Source organism: Ursus arctos, unplaced genomic scaffold (assembly GCF_023065955.2).
Source record: "Ursus arctos isolate Adak ecotype North America unplaced genomic scaffold, UrsArc2.0 scaffold_23, whole genome shotgun sequence".
Lineage (NCBI taxonomy): Eukaryota > Metazoa > Chordata > Mammalia > Carnivora > Ursidae > Ursus > Ursus arctos.
In genome coordinates this window covers 7,653,097-7,677,968 of record NW_026622908.1, presented here as the reverse complement: position 1 = coordinate 7,677,968, position 24,872 = coordinate 7,653,097, and the positions used below count along the sequence as shown (strand labels likewise).

The 24,872-nt window shown below is 39.5% G+C and overlaps 2 protein-coding genes across 8 annotated transcripts in view; one reads left to right on the top strand and one right to left on the bottom strand.

Annotated features, from left to right (window-relative positions):
* NUCB2 (nucleobindin 2) overlaps window positions 1-14,905 on the bottom strand; it is a 44,531-nt gene extending 29,626 nt beyond the window's left edge. Inside the window, exons 1-3 of one of the 7 annotated variants that reach the window (XM_026487242.4) lie at window positions 14,741-14,892; window positions 13,180-13,283; window positions 9,692-9,844 (exon numbers count right to left, since the gene is read on the bottom strand). The gene's annotated coding sequence lies outside the window, so the exon portion shown is untranslated. Of the gene's footprint in view, window positions 1-297; window positions 401-9,691; window positions 9,845-13,179; window positions 13,284-14,740 lie in introns of those variants that run through there. The other 6 variants (XM_048214609.2, XM_026487239.4, XM_026487247.4 and 3 more) reach the window with 6 other exon arrangements.
* An 84-nt stretch (window positions 14,906-14,989) lies between these two features.
* Window positions 14,990-24,872, top strand: part of PIK3C2A (phosphatidylinositol-4-phosphate 3-kinase catalytic subunit type 2 alpha) — a 167,616-nt gene continuing 157,733 nt past the window's right edge. Inside the window, exons 1-2 of the mRNA XM_057317081.1 lie at window positions 14,990-15,140; window positions 17,267-17,352. The gene's annotated coding sequence lies outside the window, so the exon portion shown is untranslated. The remainder of the gene's footprint in view (window positions 15,141-17,266; window positions 17,353-24,872) is intronic.

Genomic DNA, 24,872 nt, shown 5'->3' with positions numbered 1-24,872 from the left:
TTCTCTCTGTTTAAGAGCCTGTTTTTTTGTTTTTTGGGGGTTTTTTTTTCTGTTAAAATGTTTACTTCTTTATAAGGGCTCAAGAATATTAACTGTTATAACAAAACAAAAGGAGTGGAAAATTAGCACATTAGGTAGAAAAGTAATGAGACAAAAATTTCTTTAAATACCGAGACAGAGTCAAATGTGTCAGGTATATGTTTACAGATTTTTATAAATCCAATGATATGCAAACATCCATACAAAATAAGGAGAGACACGTATAAGGAGAGGCAATGGGAAGATGGGGAAACTAACCTACTTTTCTTCCAATATCTGGTCAGTAAGAATGGCCTCCTTTCCTTTACCGTCCTCTTCTTCCATAAGAAGAAAAGAGATCCAAAGAAGATCGTGGGTGGAACTGTGCTGAAACAGTAGAGTGATCCAACCAGGAGAGGCAGATAATTTATGCTCTAAAGTCAAATAATCTGAAATTCTAAATCAGCTGGTGATCTCAAGACTGCGCCGAAAGCATTGCGCCCAAAGGCATCAGAGCCTTGAGCAAAAATACAAAGCAAGCAGAGTTCTGAAACTTTTTATACCATTCAGTAGATACAAAATAGTTTCCCTAAATTTCTAAGTCCTAAAAGGAAATTTATCTCTCTTCTCCTGTCTCCAACAAACCAAAATTCCCATTCACACACAGAGGTGGATTTTTTTAACTATTGATTCATACCAGTAGCTACCCAAATTAAACTTACTTGGGTGCGGGGGTTGTGTGTGAGTGTGTGTGTGTGTGTGTGTGTGTGTGTGTGTGTGTGCGCGTGCACGTGCGCACTGGCGTACACATATTAGATAGTTTCCTGTTTTGATTGTAGGGAGAGATATGCTGGAAATGGTTAAAAAGAATGGTCATGCGTAAGAGGGGTGAAGAGTACAGAAAACTGAGAGTAGCTTGTTTCTTCTTTTCTTGTTTCTCTATTCCTCCTTCATCTACCTTTTTCTCCCTCTTTCAACCCTCTTTTATTCTTCTTTGTTTTAAATCGAAGTGTATTTTCTTTAATCTATTGTACATATTTATTAATTTAACAACTATTTATTAAGTATCCTCTATGTACCAGATATGTTGGATACAAAGGTAAAACAAGAAAGACATGGTCCCTACACTTGTAGGCCTTCCAATCTACTGCAGAAGAGAGCCTACCAAATACACAGCTGCAATTTGATACTACTCAAAGCAACCGACACATTTCATTCAATCCTCATCAAAAGACCACTAACATTTTTCACGGAGCTAGAACAAACAATCTTAAAATGTGCATGGAACCACAAAAGATCCCGAATAGCCAACGCAATTCTGAAAAAGAAAAACAAAACTGGAAGCATCAAGATTTCAGATGTCAAGCTGTATTACAAAACTGTTGTCATCAAGAGAGTATGGTACTGGCACAAAAACAGACACATAGATCAATGGAATAGAGAACCCAGAAATGGACCCACAACTATATGGTCAACTAATTTTCAACAAAGTAGGAAAGACTACCCAATGGAAAAAAGACAGTCTCTTTAACAAACGGTGTTGGGAAAACTGGGCAGCAGCATGCAGAAGAATCAAACTGGACCCTTTCTTAGACTATACACAAAAATAAATTCAAAATGAATAAAAGACCTAAGTGTGAGACAGGAAACATCAAAATCCTAGAGGAGAACACAGGCAGAAATCTCTTTGACCTCAGCCATAGTAACTTCTTACAAGACACATCACCACAGGCAAGGGAAACAAAAGCAAAAATGAACTACTAGGACTTCATCAAGATAAAAAGCAAAGGAAAAAAAAGGGGGGAAAGCACATCAAAGGAAACAATCAACAAAACTAAAAGGCATCCTATGAAATGGGAGAAGATATTTGCAAACAACATATCTGATAAAGGTTTAGTATCCAAGATCTACAAAGAACTTATCAAACTCAACACCCCAGAAACAAATAACCCAGTTAAGAAATGGGCAGAAGACATGAATAGACACTTTTCCAAAAAGGACATCCAGGTGGCCAACAGACACATGAAAAGATGCTCAACATCATTCAGCATCAGGGAAACACAAATCAATACCATCTCATTGTCAGGATGGCTAAAATTAACAACACAAGAAACAGCAGGTGTGGGTGAGGATGCAGAGAAAGGGGAACCTTTGGATTGAAGACCTACATGTGAGACCTGAAACCATAAAACTTCTAGGAGAAAACAAAAGCGGTAATCTCTTTGACATCAGTTATAGAAACATCTTTCTACATATGTCTCCTTTGGCAAAGGAAACAAAAGCAAAGTAAACTATTGGGACTATACCAACATAAAAAGCTCTCACAGAGGGAAGGAAACCATCAACAAAATAAAAGGACAATCTACTGATTGGGAGAAGATATTTGCAAATGACATATCCAATAAGGAGTTAATATCCAAAACATATAAAAACTTACACAACTCAACACCAACATAATAACGATAATAATCCAATTAATAAATGGGCAGAGGACCTCAACAGATATTTTTCCAAAGACGACACAGAAATGGCCAACAGACACATGAAAAGATGCTTAATATCACTGATCATCAGGGAAATGCAAATCCAAACAATGAGATATTACCTCACATCTGTCAGAATGGCTAAAACAAAAAGCACAAGAAATAACAAGTGTTGGCGAGGATGTGTAGAAAAAGGCACCCTCACGCACTGTTGGTGGGAATGCAAGCTGGTGCAGGCACTGTGGAAAACAGTATGGTGGTTCCTCAAAAAAATTAAAAATAGAATTACCATATGATCCTGTAATCCCCCTGCTGGGTATTTACCCAAAGAATATGAAAACACTAATTCAAAAAGATATATGCACCCTTATGTATACTGCAATATTATTTATAACAGCTAAGGTATGGAAGCCACCCAACTGTCCATCCTTTGGTGAATGGATAAAGATATGAGATATATACACACCATGGGATATACACACCATGAAATATTACTCAGCCATAAAAAGAATGAAATCTTGCCATTTGCAACAACATGGATAGACCTAGAGGGTATAATACTAAGTGAAATAAGTCAGTCAGAGAAAGACAAATACCATATGATTTCACACATGTGTGCAATTTAAGAAACAAAGCATATAAACAAAGAAAAAAGAGACAAACAAAAAAAGACCCTTCACTGTAGAGAATCAACTGGTAGTTGCCAGAGGGGAAGTGGGGGGGGGGATAGATAAAATAGGTGAAGGGGATTAAGAGTACACTTACATTGATGAACACTGATGAACACTGACTAATACATAGAATTGTTGAATCATAATATCATACATCTGAAACTAATATAACACTGTATATTAATTGTACTTAAGTTAAAAAAATTAAAAATGTAAAAAGGAAAAAATAGTTTTTATACATGTAAGTCCCTTGATTATCTTATTTGGGGTCAAAGGTTCTAGAGCAGAAAAAAAGGGAAATTGAAGCACTAGTCAAAGAATTACTGAACTTTGTGCCCAAGTAATACAAGGAAAAATTCCAAACCTTGCAAAAACACAAATATACTTTGTAGAAATAAAATCCTAAATTGTTCCTTATTTTGGTTGTAATATGACTAAAAGATTGATAGATTCAATCAATCTTTAGATTCTTCTCCCCCCAGTTTCCATTTCCTGAATTTCCATCTCTTCCTTGAAACTTGAGGTCAGTTCACTTTCCTTTTTTTTTTTTTTTAAAGATTTTATTTATTTATTTGACAGAGAGAGAGACAGCCAGCGAGAGAGGGAACACAAGCAGGGGGAGTGGGAGAGAAGAAGCAGGCTCGCAGTGGGTGAGCCTGATGTGGGGCTCAATCCCAGGACTCTGGGATCACACCCTGAGCCGAAGGCAGACGCTTAATGACTGAGCCACCCAGGTGCCCCCAGTTCACTTTCTTTACAGATACAGTGGCAACTGAACCATTTCACATGACAAGTATAAGGTATATTTATATAATATTTACAAGGTAAATTCTGGAAGGGAATAAATTAGTGATATATCTAAGTAAATTAAGGAAGGGCTAGTAGTTGAGTGGAAATTTCAAGACAGGTAACAAGTGGTTAAAAAAAAACAGACACATAAGGAAGACAAAAGTGTGCCTTATGTGACAATATTGAACTTAAATGTACCTTGAGATAGATTATGCTTTCAACATATATTTACTTCCTGATGATACCATTAGGATAACTTATCTCTGTCTTTTAGTACCTTGTATAAGGCAAACGGCTCAATAAATGTTAGCTCTTTTGAACACATCCATAAATTGTACAAGAAACATCTATTGAGCATTTATGAGTAATTTAAAAAACTAACCAGACTTCTAAAGGAATTAGAAAAAGAAAAGCAAAGCCCACAGTTAGTAGAAGGAAGGAAATAATAAAGATCAGAGCAGAAATAAATGAAATAGACAACAAAAGGGGGTGGGGGGAGAGAGAGAGATCAACAAAACCAAGAACTAGTTCTTTGATAAGATTAACAAATTGATAGCCAGACTCATCAAGAAAAAAAGAGGGAGGACTCAAATAAATGAGATAAAAAATGAAGGAAGAGAGGTACTGAGACTAGATGAAAAATTATATGCCAACAAACTGGACAACCTAGAAGAAATGGATAAAGTCCTAGAAACCATACAATCTTCCAAGACTGAATCAGGAAGAAATAAAAAATCTGACAGACCAGGGTGCCTGGATGGCTCAGTCAATTAAGCATCCAACTCTTGATTTTGGCTCAGGTCATGAGCTCAGGGGCCTGGAATCAAGCCCCACATTGGGCTCCATGCTCAGCAGGGGGATTCTCTCCCTTTCCCTCTACCCCTCCCCAAAACTCATGCACGCTCTCTCTTAAATAAATAATAAATCTTTTTTAAAACTCTGAACAGACCAATCATTAGTAACTAGAACTAGAAGTTGAATCAAAGAACTCCCAAAAAACAAAAGTCCAGGACCATATGATTTCATAAATTCTACCAAACATTTAAAGAGGTAATACCTTTCCTAAAAAACAGAAGTGGAAGGGGGTGCCTGGGTGGCTCATTAGTTAAGCATCCGACTCTTGATTTCAGGGTCATGATCTCAGTGTTGTGAGATCTGAGCCCCACATTGGACTCCACGCTCAGTGGGGAGTCTGCTTGAGAATCTCTCTATCCCTCTCCCTCTGCCTCTCCCCCCATTCTTTTTCTTTCTCTCTCTCTCAAGTAAATAAATAGGGATGCCTGGGTGGATTAGTTGGTTGAGCGTCTGCCTTCAGCTTACATCATGATCTCCAGGTCCTAGGATTGAGCCCTGTGTCGGGCTTCCTGCTTAGTAGGGTGTCTGTTTCTCCTGCTCTCTCTCTCTCTCTCTCTCTTTAGTCCTCCCCACTGCTCATTCTCTCTCTCTCTCTTTCTCTTAAAAATCTATAGAAAAAGTAAACAAATCTTAAAAAAAGAACAAATTTAAAAAATAGAAGAGAAAGGAAAACTTTGAAATTCATTCTATTAGACCAGCATTACCCTGATACCAAAACCAGACAAAGACACTCCAAAAAAAGAAAACTACAGACCAATATCCCTAATGAACATAGATGCAAAAATCCTCAACAAAATATTAGCAAATCAAATTCAACCATACATTAAAAGGATCATTCACCACTACCAAGTGGGGTTTATTCCAGGGATGCAAGGATGGTTTAATATCTGCAAATCAATCAACATGCTATATCATATTAACAAAATGAAGGATAAAAACCATACAATCATCTCAATAGATGTAAAAAAAAAAAAAAAAAAGCACTTGACAAAATTCAACATCCCTTCATAAAAATTCTCAACCAAATGGGTTTAGGGGGAACGTACCTCAATATAATAAAGGCCATATATAACAAACCCACAGCTAACATCATACTCAATGGTAAAAAACTGAAAGCGTTTCCTCTAAGATCAGGAACAAGACAAAGATGTCCACTCTTGCTACTTTTAGTCAACATAATAATGGAAGTCCTAGGCATAGCAATCAGACAAAAAAAGAAAAGAAAAGAAAAGAGAAAAAAGGGCATCCTAATTGGTAAGGAGGAAGTAAAACTGTAACTATTTGCAGATAACATGACACTACATATAGAAAACCCCAAAGACTCCACCAAAAAATTATTAGAACTAATTAATGAATTCAATAAAGCTGCAGGATACAAAATTAATATACAGGAATCTGTTATTTCTATATACTAAGAATAAAGTAGCAGAAAGAGAAATTAAAAAAAAACCCAATTACAGTTGCATTAAAAAAGAATAAAATATGTAGAATAAATTTAACCAAGGAGGTAAAAGAACCATACTCTGAAAACTATAAGAAGACATTGATGAAAGAAACTGAAGACAACACAAATGGAAAGATATACCATGCTTATCGATTGGAAGAATTAATACTGTTAAAATGTCCATACTACCCAAAACAATCTATAGATTCAGTGCAATCCCTATCAAAATACCAACTGTACTTTTCACAAAACTGGAACATAATCCTTAAATTTGTATAAACCCACGAAAGACCCTGAATAGCCAAAGCAATCTTTTTTTTTTTTTTAATTTGAGAGAGAGAGAGAGCATAAGCAAGAGGAGGGGCAGAAGGAGAGGGAGAATCCCAAGCAGACTCTGCACTGAGCACAGAGCCCCATGCAGGGCTGATCCCAGGACCCTGAGATCATGACCTGAGTCAAAATCAAGAGTTGGATGCTTAACCAACTGAGCCACCCAGGCACTCGCCAAAGCAATCTTGAGAAAGAAGAACAAAACTGAAAGTACCATAATCCCAGATTTTTATGCTATAGTACAAAGCTATAGTAATCAAAACAGTATGGTACTGGCACAAAAATAGACACATAGGTCAATAGAACAGAATACAGAGCCCAGGTATGCCTGGGTGGCTCAGTTGGTTAAGCATCTGCGTTCAGCTCAGGTCATGATCTCAGGGTCTTGGGATCAAGCCCCTCATTGGGCTCACTGCTCCTCAGGGAGTCTGCTTCTCCCTCTCCTTCTGCCCCTTCCCCCACTCATTTGTTCTCTCTCCCTCAAATAAATAAAATCTTTAAAGAAAAGAAAAAAAAAGAATACAGAGCCCAGAAATAAATCTATGCTTATATAGTCAATTAATCTACAACAGAGGTAGCTGGGTGGCTCAGTCAGTTAAGCATCTCACTCTTGATTTGGCTCAGGTCATGATCTCAGGGTTGTAAGATCAATCCCTGCATGAAGCACCATGTCGGGCTCCCTGCTTAGTGGGGAGTCTGCTTGAGATCTCCCTCTCTCTCTCTCTCTGTCTCCCTCTCCCTCTTCTGCTCCCCTACTTGTATGCATGTGTTCTCGCTCTCTCTCTTAAATATTTTTTTAAAAAGATTCTCTCTCTCCCCCCTCTCTGCCCCTGCCTGCCACTTGCACACTCTCTCTTTCCCTCTAAAAAAAAAAAAAATTAATCTGTGACAAAGGAGACAAGAACATACAATGGGGGAAAGATAGTCTTCAATAAATGGCTTTGGCAAAACTAGGCAGCTACATGCAAATGAATGAAACTAGACCACTTTCCTATACCATACATAAAAATAAACTCAAAATGGATTCAAAGACCTATATGAGAGACCTAAAGCCATAAAATTCCTAGAAAAAAAAAAAACAGGCACTCTTCTCTTTGACATCAGTCTTAGCAATATTTTTCTAGATATGTCTCCTTTGGCAAGGGAAACAAAAGCAAAAATAAACTATTTGGACTACATAAAATTAAAAGCTTTTGCACAGTAAAGGAATCCATCAACAAAATAAAAAGGCAATCTACTGAATGGGAGAAGATATTTGCAAATGATATATCCAATAAGGAGTTAATATCTGAAATATATAAAGAACTCATACAACTTGATAGCAAAAAAACCCAAATCCAATTTAAAAAAGGGCTCAGGACCTAAACAGACATTTTCCCAAAGAAGACAGACAGATGGCCAACAGACTCCTAAAAAGATGCTCAACCTCACCCATTATCAGGCAAATACAAATCAAAACCACATTGAGATATCACCTCACACCAATCAGAATAGCTAGTATCAGTGAGATAAGAAATAACAAGTGTTGACCAAAATGTAGAAAAAAGGGATCCCTTGTGCACTGTTGGTGGGAATGTAAATTGATACAATCACTAGGAAAACAGCATGAAGGTCTCTCAAAAAATTAAAAATGAAATACCATAATCCCATTGCTGGGTATTTACTCAAAGAAAATGAAAACATTAATTTGAAAAGATATATGCATCCGTATATTTACAACAGTGAAGAGATGGAAGCAACCTCAGTGTCCATTGATAGAAGAGCAGATAAAGAAAATGTGGTACGTATCCTGGAATGTTACTCGGCCATAAAAAAGAACAAAATCTTGTCGTTTGCGACAATATGGATATACCTAGAGGGTGTTACGCTAAGTGAAATAAATCAGATGAAAGTCATATTCCATATGATTTCACTTATATGTGGAATCTAAAAAACAAAACGAATGAACAGACAAAAGAGATTCATAAATCCAGAGAACTGGTGGTTGCCAAACGGAAGGGAAGTAGAAGGATGGGTAAAATAGGTGAATGGAATTAAGAGATACAAACTTCTGGTTATAAAATAAATAATCATGGGGATGAAAAGTGCGGGACAGGAAATATAGTCAATAATAGTGTAGTAACTTTGTATGGTAATAGATGGTAAGTACACTTACTGGAGTAAGCACTGGGTAATGTATAGAACTGATGAATCGCTATGCTGTATACCTGCAACTAATAACATTGTCAGTTATATCTTAATAATAAAAGTAACAGTAATAACCAGAACAAATAGTAAGACAGGATAGCTTCAATAATGAATCACAGGATAAAAGTAAAAAAAGAAACACAATTTATTAAAGTTATTTCATTCTGAAGACAATGATCAGACAAAGCTCTTCTGTGGTAATTACCGAAGCTTCTAAGAGTGGTCATCATTGCTTACAGATCTCAGAGATGAAAGAGAAAAAAAAGACCCATAGTATGGCAGAGAGTCCTATTTGCCTGTCAATATCCAAATCTTCCCTTCCTTCTCAGTCACAAAAGCCCAATTTTATTCAGGGTGGCTATGCATCCAGCTACATTTCCCTGCTTCCCTGGTAACTTGAGCTTTGGTTTGGGAAGTCTCCTTAAAGGAAGAGGATCCATCTTTGCCTTTGCCTTGCCGCCTGGAACTTGGCTGTGATGATTAGAACTCTGGCAGCTATCTTGGACTCCAAGGACCAGGGCCACGCCTTAGGGATGGCAGATCAAAGAACTGGGAAAAGCTTAGGTCCCTGATAACTTTATGAAGCTACTACACCTATCCTAGACAACCTACTTCAAGAATTATTTTACATGAGGGGCGCCTGGCTGGCTCGGTCAGTTAAGCATCTGCCTTCAGTTGGGGTCATGATCCTAGAGTCCCAGGATCGAGCCCCACATGGAGCCATGCATTGGGCTCCCTTTCAGTAGGGAGGCTGCTTCTCCCTCTGCCCCTCACCCTCTCTCTCTCACACTCTTAAATAAATAAATATAATCCTTAAAAAAAAAAAGAATTATTTTACATGAGAAAATAAATATTGTGTGTTTAAGCCACCGTTAAATCTGTTCTATTTTTTGCTTTCTTAACTGATCACTTACCTTCAGATAAGTAAAGAATTTTTATCTTCTTTTTACAGATCGGGCAACTGAGATCCGGAGAGGTAAGATGAGTTGCACAATATCAAATTAATGAAGAGGTGGGTCTTGGCTCCTAGGTCAATGCTTTTTCACTAAAAACAGACTCAACAAGTTCTAGATGTAAAAAAGAAGAAGAAGAAGAGGAAGAGGAAGAGGAAGAAGAAGAAGAAGAAGAAGAAGAAATAAAAACAGATTAAATACAACCATAAATGTAGCCTTATTACAGTAGTAATGGCACATGGTAGTACATATATTTGTCACATCCTATAAATAGAAAAAGTACCAAATTTTTATGATGTGGAAGGAGACTAAATTATATCAAAATCCAGCAGAAAGGGGAGAGAGAAATATTAAATAAACAGAATCAAAGGCCACAATAAACAAAGATATTGGTTTATTATGCCAAAGCTTTACCGTATCACTCCTCTTGTAAATAAGAATTCAGACTAAAAGCTTACTTTCCTCAGCAATGAGATTTCAAGATATAGGGTAAGTTTTCTCATTAAATCCTTAACTGAAATTTTTCTTAAAATCCTTAACTAGAATCTTTCTTTACTCTTACCACCACTTTAAAAAATTTAACCTTGGCCCCAGTCTCAGTCACAGAGATCAGTAATAAAGCAGAAGAGCTCAAATTTTCTTTTTTAAAACCCCACTACCTGTGAAATACAAGGCAGTTGGCTCATGTGCAAACTCACTGGTGAACAAAAGGAATTATTTCTAAGCAGTCTATATATTTCTTTCTTTTTATGGTATATTAACATAAAATCGTCTAAGCGGGGGAGTGATCATACACATGTTATACGAAGAAAAGGCATATGACTTTTATTAACACAGGATGGTCAAAAATAAACAACAGATTGAATCCTTATCACTCCCATTTACTGGCAAGCTATTTGCCTCTCTGATTCTCAATTTTCCTACCGATAAACTGAGCTCATACTTCTTCATAAGCTTTTGATTGGCTGAAAATAAGAATGAACACATGGCAACGAGCACAATGCATGGCAATAGTAACTGCTCGGTAAATATTAATGCCCTTCGTGTCTTGAAAACGAAACAGCTATATAAAGTAATAAAAATCTGTTCTGTAAACACGCAAAGTTATAGAACCTAAAAGGCAATATACCAGTTTGACATACCACATTTTAATGTCATTTTTGGAAAGGCTGCATTAGAACTCTCCTCTGAGCACTGCCACCGCCAAAGTCCTGATGCAGCTGTAGGCCACTGAAAGGAATACATCCAACAAAAGAGGAGTACCATCTCTTCCTCCCTGGGATTAAAACAAGAGTCCCAGGTTTCTTTCTCCAAGGCACTGCCCTTGGCCAGGAAACATTGGTTGCTCCTTCTTGCTGTCAATGTCATAATTTAACAGTGAAAAGGAGCAGGGTGGAGAAAAATAAACGGCTTCTGACTTTCTCGATGGCAGCAGTGATGAGGGAGACCAGTACCCTGGTACTCAACTCCAATTTTCCCTTTAAAAATGAGAGTCCACAGGAAAGCGAGATTCGAAAGAAAGTATCAGATGTATGACCAGCTGAGCTGAACTCCAACCTTCCGTGAATCAAGATATTAGTATAGATACTGGAGGGCCTGGCTGGCTCAGTCAGTAGAGCATGCTACTCTTTATCTCGGGTTGTGAATTCCAACCCCACCTAGGGAATAGAGTTTACTTAACTAAAAAGAAAAAAAATTTTTTTTAATGAGAGTCCACAGAAAAGTGAGATTCAAAATAAAGCATTAAATGTATGACCAGCTGAGCTGGACTCCATCCCTTCCATGTATCAAGATAATAGTATAGATATTAATGTGCTTAATGCTCATATCTGTAGAAAACGACCATCGTATTGCCTTTTTTTTTTCAATCTTAGTTGGTTAGAGTATCCTTGATAATAGGCTTACTTAATGAAACCAGAAACTATTTCTCATCTGTACCACTCAATAAAAAAATTTATCAAAATTACAATGTCTCCATTATTCATATATACTGTACTCTGGATAACTACAATACAATATGCCAAAAAGCTCTGCCAAATTAAAAAAAAAATTAAAAAATTTTAAAAAGCTCTGCCAAAAATAAAAGCATGCAACTGTTATCTCAATTTCCATTAGGTTTCTTTACAATTTTTAAAACAGAATTCTGGGACCAGAAATGATCTCAGAGGTGCTTTGGTTCAGACCCAACTTTTATAAAAGTTTACAAAGCATAAGGAAGCTAAGTGACCTGGCCAAAACTATTTGACAGAGCCAGGATTGGAATCTGGCCATCAAATTCTAATCAAGAATAATTTTCACCATTTCATGTTTGTTTTTTTTTAACTTTGGATTGAAAATCAATATGTGATTGAGATTTTTTTCCTTAAATAAATTATTTGAAATTGTGAGGAGCATGTTTTTAAGGCCTATGAACTAATTGCACATATCCAACATAAAAATAACAAATTTCCCCCTTCTAGACCTTCAGATATTCAGAAAAAGTTAATCATCTATCATACCAAATACAGTCAACTCAATTACTCACAATACTTAAAAGATTATCCATTTCAAGGATTACTTTCAATACATTTTAAAAACGTATTAACACTTGATTCCTCAGGCTACGCAATACTTAAAAGGGTATTTTCCTCAGTCATCAAAAGGGCCCTGAGAAAGTGGAAAGCAACTTAAACATTATTCTAAACAACAAAATTAATTGGATATATCTATAGAGATATACAACATGTCCCCAAAGGAAAAGACACTGGTATTGATCATGCTACCGAGAGTCTATTTTAGCAACCATGATCAATAACTAGTGTTTTGAAAAGTACCCTCATTGTTTTCTCTGTGCATTTCGTTTTAACTGGTATTTACAGGGCACAGACCAACTTGGCAAAAGTTGAACAGTAAGTACCAATCCGCAGATTAAGGTGAACACAACCAGGACTTTGGCCATGGCAAGACGGGTATATTAAGACTGCTGCAAGGAGGTGCCTGGGTGGCACAGTGGTTAAGCGTCTGCCTTCGGCTCAGGGCGTGATCCCGGCGTTGTGGGATCGAGCCCCACATCAGGCTCCTCTGCTATGAGCCTGCTTCTTCCTCTCCCACTCCCCCTGCTTGTGTTCCCTCTCTCGCTGGCTGTCTCTATCTCTGTCGAATAAATAAATATAATCTTTAAAAAAAAAAAAAAGACTGCTGCAAGAGAACAACACGAGTAACCACAAGGAGGCGGAAATGAATTTTTCACTAGAAAGTTAGACCAGATCATGGAGAGTTTAGAGAACGAGATGAGAAACAGGAGTTTCCACGTTCACCCCAATCACAAGAGTAATAGTATTTGAGATTTCTCATTCTAAATCTCCATTTTTTAAAAAATTTTGGGCCCTATTAACTGACGAACATTTGTTGAGACATTTGTTCGGCATTTGTTGAACTTGCTGATCAAGTTTTACGAAACAAGAACTCACATTCAGCTTCAATCAAGATGAATCCTGAGGTAATTTCTATGAGGGACAAGATGCAAAAATCTGGGTATTGCCTGACTATTCAACAGAATTCACCAGGGAAGGCCCTAAGAAACAAAAATTTAAATAAATCATAAAAGAAGCTACAGGTTATAGGATCCAAATCTATTATACCTCTAGTCATACTGCTTTTAACAAATTCTTTAAAGCAAATGTCTCCTCGATTCTTTCAATTCTTACAGGGGAAGTCCAGAATCTCCTTCAAAGAAAACTATCAGAAATATTTGCATATTAGATCCAAATCTATTAACCATATACTACTTTTAATAAATTCTTTAAAGCAACTGTCTCCACATTTTTTCCCGATTCTTTAGAGAAAGTCCAGAATCTCCTTCAGACAGAATTGACTATCAGAAATATTTGCATTTACCCTCCCTCCTCCCCCTTCTCCCTTTTTTAGCCAAGAGAATAGTAGGTGGTTTGATGTTCATATTCACCCATGGATTTAATAGCCTTAATAAAAGGCTTAGATGGGAGCACTTACTTAATCAATTGTGTAAGTATACATTATCCAATTTAGGAGTTTAGTGGACACTGAGAATCTCAAGAGGTTCTGTCTCCCAGAAATCAGAATAATGGTTCAAGGGTCATGTTCACATTTTCTCCCTCCCTCTTTCTTTCTCTCCCTCTCTCCCTGTTTCTGTCTCGATATTATACAATATCGGGATATTGCGGGCCCCCTAGGTGGCTCAGTCCGTTGAGCGACTGCCTTTGGTTCAGGTCATGATCCCAGGGTTGGGCGATCGAGCCCCATGCCCGGCTCTCTGCTCAGCGGGGTGCCTGCTTTTCCTTCTGCCTGCCGCTCCCTCTGCTTGTGCTCACTCTCTCTGACAAATACATAAAATCTTTAAAAAATGTATCTGGATATTGTAAAATGATTGCCTAGCAAGACCACTTGCCAGCACCGACCACAAAAACAACTACATTCATTCGCTGAATTACCATTTAGGAAGTGCAGCAAGGAAGTGGAAGTACTATTTCAGAAACAGAAAGAGCTCATCTCACAGCAGTGACTTCTCACTTAAGGGAAAACAATAACCACAGCTGACACGAACTTTCTCCAAGTGTCAGGGGTTGCGGGGTTAACAGACAGGCAGAAGAGCTGGATTCGCCGGCCTAGTTTTGCTTGACCGCCCCGGGAGTGATGTGCATCAGCAGGGCACTGGTGGGTACACCCCCCTTCTCAGTGGGCACCTCCCTCGCCCATCGACCTGCCAAGGCGAGGCTGGACCCTGTCGGGGTCTCGGTCCTGCACTCACCCACGCCTGCTCCCCGCCAAGAGCCTATCGCCTTCATCTACCCCAAAGAAAGCTTGGGTGCACTGCTGCGAGTGGAGTGGAAAAAGGGACCCCACGCCTCAGGCTGCAACTGGAAGCGCCCCTCCACTGGCGCCCGCCGACTGTGCGGTTCACCCCGCCATTCTCACTGCAGGGTAGGGCAGGCGAAGCCCTGAGCCCTATCTCCGGACCCGCTCCAGCCTCCCGCCGCGATGATCCGCACCCACCTCTGGCCCCCGGCCTTACCAAGCCGGGTCTCGGCGCTCGAGGCTCCGCCTGCTGAATGCACGCAGTACATAAACCTGTCTCTCCAGCCCCCCGCCCGCGGTTTTGCTCTGTACCGCTGCTGACCGCGCGCTCCCGCCTCTTCGCTGCCTTGGCGACAGTCCCCACCCCTCCTACAGCCTCTGATTGGTCCGACTAGGATGGCGGAAGTTGCGGATTGGCGGGGTCGGAGACGAGGCAGCGCCCGGGGGCTGAGAGGCGGGCGGCGTGGACCAGGAAAGCGAAGGAGCCTGGGGGAGCCTAAGCCAAGAGGGACGTGGCGCTCTGCGACGCGGGCAGGCAAGCCGCGCCCCTTCCTTCTTAAGCTCTCATGGAGAAACCTGCGAAGCAGGATTTGGGCGGGTGAGGTGCTGTCCCGGGATCGGGACAAAGCCCCAGGGATCGCCTCCCCCTTGGCCGCTGGCCTGCGCCCGCAGCGCTCAGACGGATCAGAGATAGGCTATCAGGCCCATTTTCGCCTATAGGCCTCGCTCGGGGTGACACCCCCCCCCCCCAGTCTCCTCCACGGCGGGAATCTTTCTCGTAACCGCATCCTCACCAACCCCGGTTATGCAGGGCCCTCGGCCACTGAGGTTGATTGCTTCTTAACTACCCCTTCTGTCACACCGTTCCGCGCACAGACCTCTTTTCTCTATAGCCTCCCCTCGGAGAACTGAGGCATTACGGCACTCCCCCTCACTTTAAAGGTGGGAAAACTGAGGCTCAAAGATATACGTGGTTTGAGGGTTAGAGAAGCTTTTGGAGCCTCGAGGCTGATTTCAAAGCATGTGTGCCAAATAATTGTACCGCTCTGAGCCTTGGTCTTCTAGCTTGTAAAAAATGGTACCTACCTCAGAGTTCTTAGTGAAGATTAAATGAGTAGAACATTGCAGAAAACCGGTACAGAACCTGCTGCGTGTATGTTAATCCTGCTTGCTTCTTTTTACCAGGAAATAAAGGCGGGTAGTAACAAACTGCACCAGTTTGGAGCCAGACTGCTTATGTTGCAAAACCGGATTCAGCTTACCATACCAACTCCAAGTTACTTAAGCACTTTGTGCCTCGGTTTTCTTGTCTGTAAAATGGGGAATATAATTGTACCCCCCTCCATACAGCATAACAGTAGAAAAGTGACTAGTACATACTAAGTGCTCAATAAATGTTAGCCATTCTTACCCTAGTGGCTGAGCTAGGACTGTAATTCAAGTCTTTGGATTGCAAGACCAGCAAACTTTCCTCTTACTTCTCATCGACATGCTTAGAACAGTGCCTCAAACGTTTTTAAGGTTCAGTTAGAAACACTTGTCCATTTTCTTTAAATCAAAATCTTAAACTATCTCCCTTATCATCATCAAAGTCTTAGGATGTTGTGATTCTGCCTCTAATGAAGGTTTAATAGCAGAGGCAAAGGTAAGGAAAATAATCATGTTCTGTTCTGATGGATAGATTGAAGAGGTAAAAGCACTGGAGTAAGAAAGAATATTCAAGAGGTGATGGTGTAGGAGCACTGAATTTCAACATGAAAAACATGGGAAATATTGTTGTGTATTGGTTATATATCATTAGTAATCAATGTTAGTGTCAGATCAGGAGACAATACCACATCCCAACATTGTGGAAAACACTAAACTGTAAATACATCTTGCACATTTTTATTACCCATTATCTACCAGAGAGCCAAACACATAGTGCCTGATCCAGGCACTAAGATTTGGGATAGACCCTTTAAGGGGACACCCTGAAAGATCTGATAATAATGTATCAGGTTATTTATAGTGATCCAGTGGAGATTAAGAATGGAAAATAAGAAAATTGGATTAGTCCAACAATAAGATGACAGGAAAAGGATAATGTACACTAGCTTGGTGACTGAGATGTCAGCATTATTCTCAGCAATATTCGGGCATGAACAAAAAAGGGAAGACAAGGAAGATGGGGCAAACAAAGATTAAAGAGCAAGATCCAAGATTAGGAGAAATTGCCGAGGAAAATATTTCAGAATGTCATGTTCATATAAAGCAGGCAACATCATCTCTTATACTAATAAAGATTGTTTTGTGGTAGAGAAAAATAGAAATGTTGATAATGAGCCCTGGAAACATGCTATGATCTGAAGGACTAATAAGGAAATGTTACTTTACTTAATAGGTAACCCAAAACGTGGGGGGTTAACACTGATGGAAAATCTGATGGGGAGGAGGATGGAGAACATACTATTATTGCATTTTACAAGGGAAAAAACAAGGTTTTGGAGTCAGAACTGGGTCCCCATCCTATCTGGATTAAAAATCCAGCTCTACCTTTATTAACTGAATTTCCTCTGGCAAGTTACTTAACCTCTCTCCATAACATCGCTTCCCCATCTCTAACACGGAGGCAATAAAGAAGCCTGCCCCGTAGTACATCCCTTCGCACTTCAGGCAGAAAAAAAGGACGTCAAGGAGATTCTGGCTTCCTAATACTTCAGTTCTCCCCCTTCTCACTTCTAGGATCCCACAGAACACCAGCTGGCCAAATTCTTCATTGTCTTCAGAAGAGGGGAGAGGAAGGCAGGAGTATTTACTGACAAGAGACAGTAAGTAATCAGAAACAAGAACACTCAACAGTACACTCTACATGGGAGCCAAGACTTTCTCATTTTACTAAGGTCTAGATCAGAGGTCAGCAAATTATGGCTATTGGACCAAATGAACCGACTGCCTGTTTTTGCAAATAGTTGTATTGGAACACAGGCATACTCAACAGTCACACTCAGTTGTTTATGAATCGTCCCTGGTGGCTGTCATGCTACAATGGCAGCATGGAGTGGTTGTAGCAGAGACTGGCCTTCAAAGCTAAAAATATTTACTACATAGGTCTTTACAGAAAAAAAAATTTTTTTTGCTAACCTCCGATTTAGAAAATTCTGCCAGAAGCTTCTTTTCAGCATCCTCAGCACAAAAATTTTCACCTTCATCAAATCCTCTGACCCTTTGCTTTTCAGACCCTAATGTGCATACAAATCACCTGGGGATTTTGTTAAAATGCAGATTCTGGTTCAGTAGAACTACAATGAGGGCTGAGATTCTGCATTTCTAACAAGCTCTAGGGGATACCAGTTATCTCAAGATCAACTTGATTTCATCAGTGTTTTTTCTTCTTTTTTTCTCTTTATTGAAGTATAATTGACAAATAACATTATATTAGTTTCACATATACAACATAATGTTTCAAAATTATATATTCAAATATATATATTGTGAAATGATCACCACAATAAGTCTAGTTGACATCCATCACCAGACATAGTAACAAATTTTTTCTTATGATGAGACTTTTTAAGATTTACTCTCTTAGCAGGGCAGCTGGGTGGCTCAGTCAGTTAAGCATCTTGAGTTCCACTCAGGACCTGATCTCTAGGCCCATGTCTCTAAATTCATGGTCACCAACCTCAGACAGACCCTAACCACTGCCCAGCAATTCTCCAATATTTCTCTAGCATATTCTCTCTTGCATACCTTCGAAGGTCATTCCACACTTCTTGCTCCTTAGACCTTCCATTCTTCCTTCCCACTCATTTTCACCTAACCCTAAGTCACCTTTGTTGAGAACCACCTTGTACAAGTTAAGGAAATCTTGTTTTAAAGCAGGGTTTCTCAACAGCAGCACCATTGACACTTTGGGTCAAATATGTTTTGTTGTCAGGCATTGTCCCGTGTATTATAGATGTTACCAGCATCCCTGATATCTATACTCTAGATGCCAAAAATACCTACCCTCAGTTGTGTCAACCAAAAATATCTCCAGACTTTGCCAGATAGTCATTAAGAGGCAAAATCCCCCTAGTTGAGAACCATTGGTTTAAAGCAACAGAAACCAATTCTAGCTAACTTTAAGAAAAGGGGATTCATTGAGAGGATAATTGAGTAACTCTAGACAGACTAAGCAGGGAAACAATCACAGGGGCAAGAGATTTTGGGCCTTCTTTCTAGAAGGGATAATAGATTATCTCCTTCTGCCTTTGGGTATTCCTAATCGAGTTAAAAATTTTCAGCAGAAGGAATCCAAGCTCTGTTTAGATCAGGTATTTATTCCTGTGGCATGGGAATAGAGTCTGTAATCAGGATCAAGGTAGGAAGAGGTGTTCAGGAGAAAAAAGGGATAGCCACCATACCTCCCTCATATTGTGTATCTGTATTCAGCTAAAGTGACGTAAAACCTGACCACAAGGGCTTCAACGAATTGGAGTTTATTTTTCTGTGATACAAGTACGTCTGGAGGAGATCGTTGTTGGCGTTGATTGGTTCAGCTGCTAAACAATATCATCATATTGCCCACCTCTTGCCTTCTCTCAGCTTTGGCTTTTCATCTTCAAGTTTATTGAAGGTTGAAAGATGGCTATCATACTTCCTGCATTATGAACTTGACCACATGCAAAAATAAGAAAAACACAGGAGCTGGACGAAGATAGCAAAAGGACCTTTTATGTGAGAAGTTCCCTCCCCTTTTCTCAGGAAAGGAAAAGCTTTCACTGAAGCCCCTTTAGCAAACAACCCTTAAGTTCCATTGAGCAGAAATAGGTTCTATGGCCATTCTCTTAGCTACAAGATATGATGGGAAAGTTAGTGTCTGGCAAAGGGGAATGCAGTAGTCATGACTGGCTGAGACCAGTCACTATTAACTCCCTGGGTCTGGGCCAGTGGTGCCAAATTTTGGGTTCTATTAGCAAGAGAAGAGGGTCTAAGCTGTTAGGCAATAGTGTAGCATCTGCCACGTTTTCCTACTATCAGATCCACAAACCTACATGATTCTGTAACTATTTCCTCTTTCTTTCCTTCTGTAACAATAAAAGGCAGTCCCTTTACCTGAATCCATTCCCCTCAGTTCTCAAGGACTTCATTTTTCTCACTTGGCCATCCCCTGTCTTCCCTGTGTCATTAATCTCCGCTAGCTATTGAATCACACTCTGGGCATACAAACACGCTCTAGGAGTGTTTTCCATCTTTAAAAATCCCTTCCTTATTGGTAGATAAAAGGATGTGATAAAACCAATAGAGTAACGCTTTTATTATAGAATTTAGTGATATTTACCGTGAAATTCGTTCAATTTTTCTGTATGTTTAAAACTTTCATAATGAAATATGAGAAATAAAATCCTTACGTTGATTCCACCCTATAACTTGTTCCTCTGGTTATTATTTGTGCAAATTTCTTTAACTATCCCTTTCTCTACTTGCTCCCCTCCCTTTTACTCTCAGCTTATGCCAGTCTGTTTCCTATCTCCTCCTCTCCTCTGAGATTGCTCTTATCAAGCTCACTTGTGAATGGACAATTTTCTGTCCTCATCTTATTCAACTATTTGGAGAATTCTCTGCTGCTAACTTCTCTCTCCTTGAAACACTTTGCACTCTTGGCATCTGATACCATACCATTCTCTCCTAGTTTTCTTTCCACCTTTCTAGATACTCCTTTTCATTCTCCTGAGACTGAGACATTTTTCTCCATTACACAGCTTCTAAAAGTTGAAATGTCCCAGGGGTTGATTCTGGAACCATTTCTCTGTCTACATCCAATTTTTCCACAAGGGCACTATTGGTGTTTGTGTTGGACACTTCTTCATTGGGCAGGATTTCCCATGTTTCCCATATTTCAGGATGTTTTACATCCCTGGACCCTACCTCCTTGTCTCTCTCGTCAATGTGACAACCCAAATTGCCTCCAAGCAGTCCCCAGAAAAAAAAAAAAAATCTCTCAAGGTTAAAAACGATTTTATCTTTTACTGGATGATCCCAGCCAGTCCATGACCTTAAATATCATACATATGCTAATTCTCAAGTAAGTATCTCCAGCCCATACATCTCTTTTGAAATCTAGACTGCCTGCAACTATGTGCATAGTACTTCTTTTCTTTTTTCTTTTTTTTTTTTTTTTAGATTTTATTTATTTATTTGAGAAAGAGAGAAGAAAGAGCATGAGTGGGGAAGAGGGACAGAGAAAAAGCAGACTCCCTGCTGAGGGGGAGACTTACTTGGGTCTCAATCCCAGAGTCCTGGTGTCCTGACATCAGCCAAAGGCAAATAAATGCTTAACCAACTGAGCCTCCCAGGCGCCCCTGTGCATAGTATTTCTATCTGAATGGCCTATTACAGAAGCTCAATAAGTATTTGAGGAATCAATGACATAATTAACTAACTTCATCTCCCTCTTGTTTAAAACTAAATTCTTCCTCTCCCACTCCCCCTGCTTGTGTTCTGTCTCTCACTGGCTGTCTCTCTCTGTGTCAAATAAATAAATAAATCTTAAAAAGTAAAATAAAATAAAATAAAACTAAATTCTTGATCTTTTCCTACCTGTTGCTCCCTGTGGGAGATACGGGGATATGCTGCTGATATTCCCCTTCAAGAAAGGACTGGCTGCCCAGCCGTGAGGAGTGTGGTTAGCTGACAGCCTCTAGCTCTTATTTGCTTCAGGGTCCACTTCAGCTTTTAGAGCCAAAGTAACACTCTTCTTCTGGTATAACTGAGACCATATTCTTCTTGGGGAGGCTCCCAGCCATGAATGAGCAAGGTGGTAGGACAAGGGCCTAGGCCAGTGTAGAGCTCCACTAACTCGCCATCTTTGCCCAAGAGCTCCCCACTGAGCTGCAGAGACTGTCAGGTTTGCGTCACTGCTGGCGACCTCCCCCTTTACATTTCTGCTTCTGCCTCTCTTCCTTTCAGAAGTGTTATCCTCTGATAAACCTTTCGCATACCTAGCCCTGTCTGGACATCTGCTTCCCAGAGGTATGCCAGTTGCTCAAGCCAAAACCCTGTGAGTCATACCTGATTCTTAGTTTCCCTTCGCACCACCTACCTAATCCATCAACACGTTCTGTTGATTCTACCTCTCAGATACACGACCACTTTCTCCTGCTACCAGCCTCGGCCAAGTCATCATCATTTCTCACTGGAATACCGCAACTAGCTTCAAACTAGTTCCTGCTCCCACTCTGATCCCCTACAATCCATTCTCCACACAGCAGTTGGGGACGATCTTTAAAACGTAGCACTGCTCGGGGCACAGTCGGTTAAGTGTCCTTGTCTCTGATTCTTGGTTTCTGCTCAGGTCATGAGGCTGGGCCCCACGTCTGGCTCTGCGGTCAGCACAGAGTCTGCTTGGGACTCTTTCTCCCTCCACCCCCACTGCTCTCACGCTGTTTAAAATCAATCAATCAATCAATCAATCAATCAATCTTTTTAAAAAGTAAAATAAAAAATAAAACTTAGCACTACTCTACTTGAAAACAATGGCTTCTCATCCAAACTCTTCATTCTCTTTCAAGGATCTTCCTGATACCTCCTGTCTTTCTGTTCAGCCTCGTTTCTCACCACCTTCTTCTCAGTCACTATGCTCTAGCCATGTTGGTTTCTTTGTTCTTAGAAACCATTCCCAGCTAAGGCTTTCACCCAAGCTGTACCCACTTCAGCAGACCACTATTTCCCCTACATTTTGCATGACTGGATCTTTCGTATTTATTAGAATTCTAGGGCCACTGCCTCAGAAAGGTCTACTCTAACCACTCAATGTAAAATAGCTTCCCTCTCTTCCTTTCCGTTATTCTCCCTGATGGTGTGTGTGTGTGTGTGTGTGTGTGTGTGTGCGCACATAAATGCACAAATTCATTTACATATACAGATATTCACATCTATATACTTCTTTCCTTAATAATTTTTCTTTGTCTCTTTCACTAGACCATAAGATTCATGAGAGGATAGACAATACTTGGTTTATTACTGTTTTTTTTTTTTATGGATTTTATTTATTTGACAGAGATAGAGACAGCCAGCGAGAGAGGGAACACAAGCAGGGGGAGTGGGAGAGGAAGAAGCAGGCTCATAGCGGAGGAGCCTGATGTGGGAGCTCGATCCCAGAACGCCGGGATCACGCCCTGAGCCGAAGGCAGACGCCCAACCGCTGTGCCACCCAGGCGCCCCTGGTTTATTACTGTTTATCCAAAGCTAAAACAGTGTCTGATGCATATAGTAGGCAATCAATACATATTTGTTGAATGAAAGAAAGGAAAATCACCTAATTATGTTAGGCCATTATGTTGTTAGGAATTCTTTTTTCTCAGTGTTTTGGCAAAAGGATTTGATTTTTCTTTTTTTTCTTTTCTTCTTTAGAAATGGAATGGAAATTTTATCTTCTGCCCACCGATATTATAGTGACTAACACATAGGAGATAAATACTAATAACCATAAATCATAATATCTAGATCCATGTTACAATGACCATAATTTCAAGAGCCTCTTACTTTAACAACTAGTCTATCCCTACCCAAAAAGTTTTATAAGATCCTTAAAATAATAATCCTACTCCCACTTAGCCATCTTAAAAAAAAAAGAAAGGATAAACTATTTCATACAAAGTAGTATGAGGAATCTTGAGTTATATATTTCATGGATTATAAAAATTTAGTGAGAATAAAATTCAGTCATGCTGCAATAAGGATCAGGATCAAATAAATGCTATGGGCTACATTCATAATTTTTTTCCTTCCAGCAAAAAACCTTAAAATGTGCAATGACTGCAGTTATAGAAATCTTATTCCTAATCTCTGAATTTTCATTCCATGAAGTTAAAAAAAGATAACCTCTCACTCCACCTAAAAAACAGACAGTATATCCAGAGAGCAAAGTCTCTGTAAAGATATAATGATATCTTACAATATGATATGATAAAAGTTAACCTGAAATACTTGGAAAACTAATTTTATACTTTTTATTCACTCTAAAGAGATCTAAATCACAGTTTTTAAGCGTCCTTCCCTAACTTTTATGATTCTTTTAAAAATCTCTGTTAATGCAGACATGTCTTATGACACCATGAACTTTTCCAAACAACCTCATCGTTTTGTGATGCCATACAGACTGTATCTTCCCACTTCCCATCCCAAGCTGCAGTCCTGGGATGAGGTTACTCATCATGACACAGGGGGATGATGAAAAGAAATACGCAAAGGACTGTAAAGGTATGAAGAAATGAGTTGTCATTCCAAGGTGGTAAGGCCATTCAGGTGTCGTAAAGGGCGTGACCAGGCAAGAAAGAAGGGGAAGATTATTGGCATAGTTCGTGATATCACAAGGAGGGGGTAAAAATTGATGTTTAGAGGGGTGAGCAAACTCTGAAATCGCTAGAGGGTGGTGCCAAATGGTACTTCACAAGAAGAAGAAGGTGAGTCCATATTTGGGAAATCAGTAATGTCAGAAAAAGATGGAACAGTCCTTCATTCCTTCAAGTATGATATCACAGAAAACGAGGAAAGTTTCAGACAAAGTCTCACAAACTTGTGCCCAGGAGTAGAATCAGGCCCACAGACATGTTCTGTTGGCCTGCTTAGAGGGTTGCTTTTTTTTTTTTTTTTCCAATTAGTTGCCAAGTTGAGAGTTTCCATAATAAAAATCAGAATTTCTGGCTTCTCTTGAAAATGTTGGAGTTCTGACAAGCCTTAGTCTGCATTCCTACATGGCAGTGGCTGGCTGGAGCAAAATTATGGCTTCCTTCTTTGGATGAGGCAGATACTCTTCGTTTACCAGTCCCCACTTAGCTAGCTTTACTCATATCATCCACCTAGCACCTGTGGGCATTTCCATTCATGACACTGGTTTGGGGAACTCCATAGAACAAAAAGGTGAGTCGATGTTGAGGAAATATGTCATAAGAGGTAAAGGTAATCTATGACATAAGAAGGTATACAGACCTTGGAAAATTCATCGTGACAAGGATAGAAGCAGCAGAATATTTATATCCTGCCCTTTTAATCCCAAGAAAACTCTTTCTGATCTGCCCCTCTCACCTCAGAGCATTTTGCCCCCATTATGTATTTGAGAGCTTTGCAGCCTATTCATTATTCAAGAAATCAAACTGGATCAGTGGAATTTAATTCATAAGATACTTTCCAAAAAAATTCACTAGTATTGGCATAATTCTTATTACATGTTTGTTGTCAGATATCCTTGGTGTCAAACATCCTTGGGTCAGGTTTAGAACAAATCCCATTACCCTGAAGTGGTATTAACCATTATATCTTCAAAGGTATTCCTTTGAAGAAGGTGTTCCATAACATCGCCAATTAT